A 12333-nucleotide genomic window follows, 5' to 3' on the forward strand; every position below is an offset into this window, starting at 1 on the left:
CACTGAGTATTTCTAATCCTCCTTCCACATTCTGCTAACTCTTGGGTTCTGACTAGGGAGATCACACGTCCTGTGTACTCAGTCTGGTCCCAGATACTTGTTGCCTGGGGCCTAGTTATTAACATTTCACCCTTGTATCATGGTTTTCCAGAGAAATAGAATCAAGAGGATATTATATATATAATAATATTATAATTGGCTCATGCAATTATGGGGTCTGAAGTTTGTAGGGCAGGACAGCAGGCTGGAAATGAAGGCAGGATTTCTATGCTACAGTCTTGAGGCAGAATTCCTTCTTCTCTGGAAAACCTTGGTTTTTGCTCTTAAGGCTTTAATATCTGGATGCCCCCTCATTTTTTTTTATTGGGGTAGAGTTGTTTTACAATGTTTTGTTAGTTTCTACTGTACAGTGAAGTGAATTAGAGTACTCTGTGCTATTCAGCAGGTTATTATTAGTTATCATATTTTATACATAGTAGTGTATATATGTCAATCCCAATCTCCCAATTCATCCCACCCTGCCTTTCTCCCCTTGGTGTCCATACATTTGTTCTCTATGTCTATTTCTCTGACTTGTGAACTGGGTCATCTGTACCATTTTTCTATATTCCACATATATGCATTACTACATGATATTTGTTTACTATATGATATTTGTTTTTCTCTTTCTGACTTACTTCACTCTGTATGACAGTCTCTAGGTCCATCCATGTCTCTACAAATGACCCAATTTCGTTCCTTTTTATGGCTGAGTAATATTCCATTGTATATATATTACCACATCTTCTTTATCCATTCATCTGTAGATGGACATTTAGGTGGTTTCTCTGTCCTGGCTATTGTAAATAGTGCTGCAATGAACAATGGGGTACATGTGTCCTTTTGAATTATGGTTTTCTCAGGGTATATGCCCAGTAGTGGGATTGCTGGGTTGTATGGTAGTTCTATTTTTAGTTTTTTAAGGAACCTCCATACTGTTCTCCATAGCAGCTGTGTCAATTTACATTCCCACCAGTGGTGCAAGACCGTTCCCTTTTCTCCACACCCTCTCCAACATTTATTGTTTGTGGACTTTTTGATGATGGCCATTCTGACTGGTGTGAGGTGATACCTCACTGTAGTTTTGATTTGCATTTCTCTAATAATTAATGATATTGAGCATCTTTTCATGTGCCTCTTGAGAGGCCCCCTCATTATTGAGGGTACTCTTCTTTACTTAGAGTCAACTGATTGTAAATGTTAACCACAAAACACCTTCACAGCAGCATGTAAGCTAGTGTTTAACCAAAGAACTGGGCACCAGAGCCCAGTCAAGTTGACACATAGAGTGAACCCTTATACCTTTTCTTTCTCAGAAGTCTCTCTGTATGTATACTAAATTACATGGCCACCCCAGCTCTGACCCCTCCCAAGAGCATGCAGGGAAGGAGAGAAGAAAAGAACACAGGAAACGTCTCTCTTAATGGTACCTCAAGATGGCAGATGTTTAAACCTGACTCTTGCTCTTAGGGGCATTTTTGGGGTTTTTTGGAGATGTTGCTTTCTCTCCCTCAACACTAGGCATCTCTACTCTTTGTTCCCCAGAGGGCACAGTCACTTCTATTCTGGTAGCCTGGGACTTGGCCCCAATGTATTGGATTCTCTTTCACTCTGCCATCACACCAGCTAGTAAGCCGACATCTCACCTTTGAGGTGGGAGTCAGGTGTGTGCACAAGAAACACATATTAGGCTTTCTGAGGAGTTCTTTTGAAATATATTCCGTTAAGTGTGCGGTGACGGCAGGGCCCACTCACCCTTTATACATGTCTTCATTGGGGGGAAGCTCAACATACAGATAACACTTACCAAAGGCCCTTTCCTGTATATATGTGTAATATACATATTATACACACACACATCGTACAATCTTACACTCTTGATGTGAGTGAGGGGATGAAGGGCTGATTCGTTTTTGTTTACTCCTTTGAAATTCTGCATCATGGCAAAGTGATATCTATGTTTCAAGATTTTAGCCTAAAGTCCCCTTTTAATATTCTGTACAGATGCACACAAATATGCATACTGCTGTACCTTTATTTACCTATAAATATTATCAGTCCACCAAACTCCCCGTAACAAAGAAAAGTAGGCTGGGGAATTGTGCCTCACACTGTCCTTCTTTGTTTTTGCTTTAATATTTTCCTGGATGTTTATTGTGACCTCATATTGCCAGTGTGTGTGTGTGTGTATGTGTGTGTCTCTCTGTGTATTTGCAGCTGGCGGGGAGAGGGGGGCAGCGTATGAGTCTCCAGTGGGTGATTAGTCCGGGTCCTCATAGTCCTCTGGGTTCAACCCTGGGTCTCAAGGCTGTCTGGATGCTCTGTAAACCAAGCAGCAGGGTGAACACTCCTGCTGGCATCACCCTTCGCTACAAAGGCATTTAAAACAAGGCCTGAGGCAATTAGGACATCAAATAACCCTATTGCTCTTGTAATGCTGAAATGTTGAATATTTAAAAGGTAAGCAGGCTTGAAATTTGTAATGGAAAGAAAATATCCCTTTAAGTCATGAAAGAGTGTGAGGAGCCCTAGCCTTTGAAAAATAGTTGGAAAAGTTTGAAGAATTCATAAGTCAAAAGAAGCTGGGTTATATTCATAAATATGCAGAGCCCTGAGTAGTAAAAGAAGGGCCAATTCAGAGGTCCATTTACGAAGATGACCAGAGCATAATTAAAGTAACTGGCTTCATAGCCAATTTGGAATTCTGTCTCTAGGAAAATGGTTACTATGAGATAGTCACAGACAAGCCAGAGAAAATGAGCACACAAAACGGCATCAAAGAAGAAAATAAGCTGAGGTGGTTAAGAGAGCAGATTCTGGAGTGAGAGAGAATAGACCCTGATTTGGTCGAAATACTTTACAGTCTGGGTGGCCTGACGATACATGTAGAACTTTCTCTGCCTTAATTTTCTCACCTGTAAATTGGTACCTATCTCATAGGGTGGTTGTGAGAATGCTATCAGTGTGCTTGATACATAGTAAGTGCTCAGTAAACTTATTATTATATTTAGAATGTTTTTTCTCCTAGAAGCACCAAAAGTCTGATACGAAGATGAACATTTCCCATAGAGAGAAGTAGTTAAGACAAAACCAAGCTCTAACCTGGAGTAGTTCAGATTTTATATTGATTGGATTTGATTATATAGTCACCAAAATAAATAATTCATTCAGTTTCAGATATAAAAGAGACAAAAGTATACCAAAGAAAGTGTTTAATTCCACAAATAGGAGGAATGACTTTCAGTTTGCTCTGGTTTCTCAGTGTTTACTGAACCTGTTTTCTCCAGAAGAGAGAAAAAATTCCACAAAAGTTGTTTCATCTTCTGATTATATTGTTTTATACTGGCTTATAGATATTCCTATTGGAGACTCAGTTCTTTAGTCATGAAGATGTGACCCACATTAATTAGAACAGACTACGTGATGAAACCAAGAAACCCAAAGTCTCACTGGCATATATTAACAGACGTTAACTTATCCATCAGGCCACAGCCTGCTGAAGACCAGGCAGCTCTCCTGAAGGGTTTTCCTCCAGTATTGAGGTAGTGACCTAGTACCATTTTATCCTGTGGCTTCCATGTTTGCTATGGCCTTTTTGGTGCCCTCTACTAGATCTTCAGTTTCCCCAACTGGTGAGCAAAGATATAGTATGAGAATGATAAGAGTGAGATGTTTTATAATCAGCTTGGAAGTGGCAAACATTATTTATTCCCATATTCCTTTGGCCAGAACGTGGTCACATGGCCCCAACCTGACTGCAAGAGAAGCTAGGAAATGTAGGTTTTCTGTATTCCCATGCTGGGAAAGAGGGACTGGAGAGCATTTTACTTAATCTCTGTGCATGACTTCTGTTGATGTGAAGTTAGAGTTTTCATACTTGGTAAGTTTTTATAGGATGGGTTGCAAAAGGGGTGTTGAGAGATCTTAGCCACTAGATCAAGGCAAAAGCTTTTTGTACTTCAAAATGTGAATACGTGCATTAATTTGCTGAGTGATAAGGACTACTTTGAGTAGGATGGCCCTTGATCCACTGGGTAGGCAGAACTCATTTTTGCTTCCTGAAGTCAAGATGCTGAGGAAATGGCAGTAACCATATGCTTGCTTGATAACATCAAGACCCTTTCTGATAAATTCTAGAGGATGTTGAAACCTCTTTCCTCTGGCTAATCTAATTTAACTTGATGTTAACTTGATATTACATATCTTCTGTGTTTCCACTCTAGAATTTCCCTTAATATGCTTCAATTTTCACATCTAAGTCTGGATCCTCAAAATGGTCCTTGCCTTGTCTTCACTCATGGATTCATACATCAAATAGTTACCAAGCATCTATTGTGAAAAGATAGGGAGAATAGTTTTTGGCTGTATCTTCAGATAGTAAGGTGGTTTTTTCAAAGGGGTAGAAAATTTCATTTCATCAAACAATATATTCAATCATAGTAATTCACAGCAGCACAATACAGTGTCCTGAAGTAATAATAATACCATATGGCTGCAAGCTTTTCATTTGTATATAATTAACCCCAGGAGAGGATGGGCAAATATAGTATTATACACTGTTGATCAACTTTGAAAGGAAGAACTTACGACTACCCTCACAAAGTTTTCAAATGCCAGTTGGGCTGTATGATGATGGTTTGTACTATTTTGGTCAAGGCTGGCTTGTCTCTATTTCTTTGTTTCTCCATCTCAATCAATGGTAAGCTGGACCAGATAATCACTATAGTTCATTTCAGCTCTTAAGAGTTGATCATTTGTCCTTTCTGTCATCCAGCACACTTAAGGAAATGCTCTCCCTACTTCTTCTTCCCTGCCCTGGTGTGAGCCTAAGAAAAAGCAATTTAATTTTAATGTTATCTGAAGTCAGATTTATTAGGAAGACAAATCTGTTGGGAAAAAAATCTGCCTCCCAAAGCTAAATACTACAGTGTTGGCAGTCAGATCAAGCGTCAACTTAACACATTGGCTGTGCTCTGTGAGGCTTTCGCTAAAGGTAATAGTTTCCTTTCAAGATGGCATGATATGACCCATGATATTTTCAAATTCTCAAGAGTAACAAGCCATGAAAACACAGGATTTATTTGTATGCATGAGTTCTACAAATCATCCTTTGATTTTGCATGCTAGGAAAAGTATCAGACTGGGGCAATGTTATCAAAGGGCCATCCAGGTAATTGTTCAAAACACAGAATTCTGGGCCCCATCCCACACTTATTAACTTCAGATATCTGGGGTAGAATCCAATAATCTGAATTTCTGACAAACTTCTTAGCTGGGGGGCTTATTAAAAGTCTGTCAACCACTAAACCAGTAGTCAGATCACAGAACTGTCTTCGTCTGTAGAAGGATATTAACACTTACTCTTTGTCATACAGAACTGTTGCATAGGTTAGAAGGATAGCACAGGCCCAAAGACCTTCACTGAACGAAAATTTCCTGCAAATATAAGCTTGGGTTGTTATTGTTGGGGCAAAGCATAGTCAAACTACCATCTTTTGCTTTTGCTTCTTGAAAATGTCTCAGGTCCCCCTCTTCTCAGGAGCTTAGGCCAGAGTATCAGCATGCGATGCATTAATTCCAGACCCCTGGCTTTAGAGAAGTTTATGTCAACTGTAGCAGCTCCAAAGTGCATGTGGAGTTAACTCGAAGCAATGTTCCGTTTGTGCACTTACGGATTTTAAAGGGGACGAGCACAATGTTCTTTTCTGTTGATCAGGGACAAGCAAAGCTATTAGCTCTAGGTCTAGGGAAAGGAAAAAAAAATCACTTTTCATATTGTGCAACCAACCCTAAATCAGGTCAATCTCTCCTTCACTGCTGGCTAATATCCAAGCCACAAGTGAAAAGCTGATGTTTTTGTTTAGAATGGATTTTTGCAGCGTTTATAAACCAAGACTCCTTGAAATTTTCATTAGGTGGATCATACAGTTCACCTCTTGTCCTGCCCTTTTTCCTTTCTCCTGGAATAGTTGAGTGATTTTGAAAATTCTCACTAGTTTAATTGATTAGTAGGGAGAGTTCATTGTGAAAGTCACCTTCTGCAAAGCAGAACTGAGATTGACATACAGTCAAGATTCTGTAACCTTGGAGGATGCAGCACAGGGGATGAGGAGAACGTGACCTTCCTCACAGCTTTGGATGTATGAGAAGGGAAGGGTACCATCATTTAGGAGCTCAGTGCCAGCACTTTGCTAGGCACGGGAGACTCATCGAATTCTAATAATTTATAATCTTGTGACATAGGTATTATTACTATATTTACAGGCAAGGAAACCGAGGCCCAAAGTGGTTAACTTGCTAATAGGTGGTGGAGCCAGGGTTATTTCTGTGTAACAAATCATCCTAAAACTTAATGACTTAAAATGGTCATCATCTCTCATTGCTCACAAACCTATACAGACAGTATTGGCTGACAGGTTCTGGCTCTGGAGCTGATCTGGGTCAGGGTCAGCTAATCTTTTTTTTTTTTTAGAGGAAAGTATCATATTATTTGGAAAAAAATTTTTTAAAACTTTTTATTTTATATTGGAGTATAGCCGATTAACAATTTTGTGATACTTTCGGGTACACAGCAAAGGGATTCAGCCATACATATACATGTATCCATTCTCAACCAAACTCCCCTCCCATCCAGGCTGCTGTGTAACATTGAGCAGAGTTCCCTGAGCTCTACAGTAGGTCCTTGTTGGTTATCCATTTTAAATATAGCAGTGTGTACATGTCGATCCCAAACTCCCTAACTACCTCTTCCCCCATCCTTCCCCCACTGATAACCATAAGTTCATTCTCTAAGTCTGTGAGTCTGTTTCTGTTTTGTAAATAAGTTTATTTATACCATTTTTTTAAGAATCCACATGTAAATGATATTGGATGATATTTGTCTATTCTGTCTGACTTATTTCACTCAGTATGACAATCTCTAGGTCCATCCATGTTGCTGCAAATGGCATTATTTCATTCTTTTTAATGGCTGAGTAATATTTCATTGTATATATGTACCCCATCTTCTTTATCCATTCCTCTGTCGATAGACATTTAGATTGCTTCCATGTCTTGGCTATTGCAAACAGTGCTGCATTGAACATTGGAGTGCATGTATCCTTTTGGAGGGTCAGCTAATCTTAGTTGAGCTTGTTCATGTATTTGCAGTCAGTTCACCAATTGGCTGGTCTGTGTGTGTGTGTGTGTGTGTGTGTGTCTGTCTGACCAGTTTAGGATGGTTTCCCTTGTGTGTCTGGCAGTCAGTTGACTGTTGACTAGAGTGATGAGGGTGTGGCAGGTTGTATTTTCCAAAGACAACCACAGTATATCTTATCCCACATATTCTTTCCATAATGTGACATTGCAGTTTTCTCATCTGTGTCCCTTTCCCTTGAATCTGGGCAGGCATTTGAGACTGCTTTGACAGACTATGTCAGAAGTAGTGCTGGGCTGACTTCCAGGCTTGGGCCTTGAGAAAATGGCAGATCCCTCTTTCTTCCCTTCATGACTTTGCTCTTGGAAGTCACCTACAATGTGTGAGGTAGCGGAGCAGACACTTGGAGGGGCCATGTGTAGATGTCCAGTCCACCATCCCAGCCAAGGTCCCAGCTGACAGCCAGCCTCAGCCAGCAGAAGTGTGAGTGAGAGAGCCTTAGATGACCCCAGCTCCTGGGTGTTGGGTCACCCGCAGACTTCAAGCTGCCCAGCTGATGCCATGGGGAGCAGAGATGAGCTGTCAGGGCCAGGCCATACTCAAAGTGCTGATTTGTAAGGAAAGTAAATGATACTTGTTGTTTTAAGCCACTGAGTTTGCGGTGGTTTGTTATACAGCAATAGATAACTGCAATAGCTATGGGGTCATGTGTCTTATATCATCCAGCAAGCTAGACCGGGCTTGTTTGCAGAGTAGTAGTGGGGTTCCGAGAGAGGGAGAAAGTAGAAGCACAAAAGGTCTCTTGAGGCCTAGGCTCGACACTGGCACACTCTCACTCCCAGTGCATTCTGTTGTGCAAAGCGAATCAAAAGACCAGCCTGGTTCAAGGGAAAGGGAAAGAGAATCTGCCTCTTGATGGGAGGAGCTGAAAAGTCACATTGGAAAGCGCTTGGATAAAGGGAGATGAAGCCTTGTGGCCACTTCTGCAACTTATTACATTACACAACCTCCTGAGCCTTGTGGACAGTTCAGGTCTGTAAGAAAGGTAAAGTGACACTTAAAAACCCAAGGAACCTTAATGATTGTGTTTCATGTAACAAGATATAGAGAATAAGGCCTGACCTCTGACAAGCTTGGCCATATAGAATGTCACTTGCAGGAAAAAAAAGTCAAGAAAATATCTATCACAAAGCCCATCTACTTTACTGATAACACAGATGTGCCATCTCCCCATAGCCCCAGTGGAGGAGTAGGGAATAAAGCTTGGAAGGAAAGGGAACAATTGTTTTTATTGAAATATAGTTCATTTACAATGTTGTGCTAATTTCTGCTGTACAGCAAAGTGATTCAGTTATACATACATATACATTCTTTTTAAAATATTCTTTTCCAGTATGGTTTATCCCAGGGGATTGGATATAGTTCCCTGTGCTATACAGTAGTAGGACCTTGTTGTTTATCCATTCTAAATGTAATAGTTTGCATCTAACTAATCCCAACTCCCAGTCCATCCCTTTCCCTCTCCCTCTCCCCCTTGGCAACCACAAGTCTATTCTCTACGTCTGTGAGTCTGTTTCTGTTTTGTATATAGGTTCATTTGTGCCATATGTTAGATTCCACATACAAGTGATATTATATGGTATTTGTCTTTCTCTGTCTGACTTACTTCACTTAGTATGATAATCTCTATGATAATGGTTGTTTCCATGTTTCAGCTATTGTGAATAGTGCTGCTATGAACATAGGGGTGCATGTATCTTTTTGAATTATAGTTTTGTCCAGGTATATGCCCAGGAGGGGGATTGCTAGATCATATAGTAGTTCTATTTTTAGTTTTCTGAGGAACCTCCATACTGTTTTCCATAGTGGCTACACCAACTTACATTCCCACCAACAGTGTAGGAGGAGGAAAGGGAACAATTTTATTCCTTTATGCTGCAGGATACATAGGGCATGTGTCAAAACCTGATTTACATTCATTCATTGATTTGAGAAACATATATTCAGCATGCCTATCAAGAGGTTGAAGTGATGGTCTTGGGACTATTGTCAAGGCCCTTGCTGGGTCTAAGATCATGAACATCCACCTTTGAAGATGGGTTATATTGTGGAGTATGGGAAGCCAGGTTTATTTTGGAGCAAACAACATATTTGGGTCAGCTTTGTAGTAAGTTTACTGACTCTGGTAGAGGCCTGACTTGTGGGAAATCTCCAGTCAGTTGCCAAGTTGCTGGGCTGGGAACATAAGGAGTGTTCTCTGGCCTCAGGTGTACAGAGGACCGGACTCTTTTGACTTCTTCTGACTAAGTGAACAGGATTCATTTCAGTTCACTGCTACTCAAATAGTTATGGAACACCTCCTGTGCTCCAGTCATATTGTGGGTGCTGAACACACAGAGCTAAAATAAGATCTGGGCCTTGCTTCACAGGCATTCATGGCCTTGAAATAAGTCAGTGAACCAATTCTTACCATTCAGCATCCTAAATACTATGATCGTGTCAAACAGGCTGTATAAAGGGAGCACTGGATAGGGACAGTGAATACAGTCTGTGGGTCTGGAAGCTTCTGGGATGAGAAGGAGTTAGTGGGTACCAATAGGTAAGGGGAATAGCACATGCAAAGACTTGGAAGCAAGGAGAGCTAGAGCAAAGAGTCTGCATATGTGTGATAGAAAAGCAAGAAACGAACTCATAGAGGAAGCTAGCGGCCAAGGGAAGTGACATGATCGGATTTAGTTTTGGGAATCAGGAATATGGAGAATGGATTCAGCGGATAAAACAAGACAGGGGAATTTTGAGAGGCACTTGTGATAATCCAGGCTAGTGGCGATAAGGGCCCCAACCAGGACAGTAATCATAAGACTGAAGAAGACATTTTTTTTATTGAAGTATAGTTGATTTACAATGTTGTATTAGCTTCAGGGGTACAGCAAAGTGATTCAGTTATATATATATTTCTTTTCCAGATTATTTTCTCTTATAGGTTATTACAAAATATTGAGTACAGTTCCCTGTGCTATACAGTAGGTCCTTGTTGGTTATCTGTTTTATATATAGTCGTGTGTATATGTTAATTCCAACCTCCTAATTTATCCCTGAAGAGGATTTTTAAAAATATTTTTCAAATTTTATTTTATTGTGGTAAAAGCACTTAACATGAGATCTATCCCCTTAAAATTTTGAATGAACAATGTATTATTTGTTTTTTTTTAACATCTTTTTTGGAGTATAATTGCTTTACAATGGTGTGTTAGTTTCTGCTTTATAACAAAGTGAATCAGTTATACATATACATATGTTCCCATATCTCTTCCCTCTTGTGTCTCCCTCCCTCCCGCCCTCCCTATCCCACCCCTGTAGGTGGTCACAAAGCACCGAGCTGATCTCCCTGTGCTATGCGGCTGCTTCCCACTAGCTATCTATTTTCCGTTTGGTAGTGTGTATATATGTCCATGCCACTCTCTCACTTTGTCACAGCTTACCCTTCCCCTTCCCCATATCCTCAAGTCCCTTCTCTAGTAGGTCTGTGTCTTTATTCCTGAAGAGGATATTTTAAGGAAGTACTTTTGCTGGACTTGTATTAATGGGATGCAGCAGCAGGGGAATCCAGGGTGATGCCCAGGTTTGAACAATGGGTCGCTGGTGTGGCCATTGTCTGACAGCGGGAATGTAAGAGGATGAGCAACTCCAGGTTGGGCCGATGCTGAGTTTGTCTTAGAACATGCCATGTTGGAGGGTTCAGCAGGCATCTAGTCTGACAAAGTGTACCCTGAAGACTTCATGACTGTTGTTCCAGTTCCTACCTTCTCCCTCTCTGGCCTGCCTCCATCCGTGCCTCGCCTTTGCCTTACAAAAACCAAACCTCCAAAATAGTGAAAAATGCATTTGAAAGAGTCTCTCTGTTCATATGAAGTATTGTACATGTCCCTACCACCTCCTAGGCCACTCTGTGTTTTCCCTTCAAAGACCTGCAGGTGCACAGTTGCATTGCTTGCACATTCCGTAAATGACTGTTTATACAAACATTGTCAAACATTAGGATGAGCCCACTCCAAGCTCACTTTAATGCACATCCTGGAAGTGGAGTGGTGGGTTGGTCTGTAAGGCACTCTGTATCTGCCCCCAAATCTAAAAACTATTATATAATTTTTCAGTTGCAGTGCAGTAAAGTTACCTTCCATGACTTTATAACATTTTATAATTTACAAATTACAACTCTAATTTGTATCTCACAACAATCACCCCAGGTCTGTGGGAAAGATACTGTGCATTCCATTTTACTGATAAAGGAAATGAGGCTCAGAAAGCTTGTGACTTACCCACCGTGGTAGATCTGGAACACAAACCCAGGTCTCTTCCTCTAAGCTCAAGATTCTTTCTGTCCTAGCGTCTTGTCCCTCTTTGGGCAAGAACAGCCAAGAAACCAATGAGCTTGACAGGGTCTGGAATTAGATCTTCTAAGCAAACATGATATGATCTGACTTAAGGGATGTCAGCTTTCCCTACAGAAGTGAGCCTTCTCCACAGTGTCCCAGGTTATGGCATTGGTCAGAGGCTGTTGCATTTGTTTGCTGGGCCGTTTACTGAGGTTTTCTGGTTAGAGTGGGATCACTACAGTTCTTTTGGGAGCGTTAATTCATATATATATATATATATATATATATATATATATATATATATATGTATGTATATATGCACACATATATGTATATGTATATAAAGTATATATATATAAACTTTCTGTTTTTATGCATAGGTATTGTTGTTCCTTGTCACATCATATTTTTTTCCAGCTCAGTAGCTGGTGAAGCTCAAGTACCACCACTAAACCAAGGGCCAAATTTCATGTCTAAAACTGACAATGTAGTATGCAGCTTGGCAGCCCTTCACTTATAGCCTAGGTCAGCAGGACCAGGGATCAGCAGAAGGAAGGACAGGGTAAAATATCTCACTTTTCTTGGTTACATGCTTGATGAGCCTTGATGTGCCACCTGCCTGGCAGATAGTGGGCACTCATATCAAGAGAGTTTGAGAGAAGGTATATTATAAAAGGATATGTGAATATACATATTCGCTGGCAAACTCTATGTCCCCAGTGTTGTGATGGGAGTGGTATAACCCAATGACCAGTCTCTTATAGGAGCTAGGAGGGAGAGGTA

Source organism: Hyperoodon ampullatus, assembly GCF_949752795.1.
Source record: "Hyperoodon ampullatus genome assembly, chromosome: 2".
NCBI classification, from domain to species: domain Eukaryota; kingdom Metazoa; phylum Chordata; class Mammalia; order Artiodactyla; family Ziphiidae; genus Hyperoodon; species Hyperoodon ampullatus.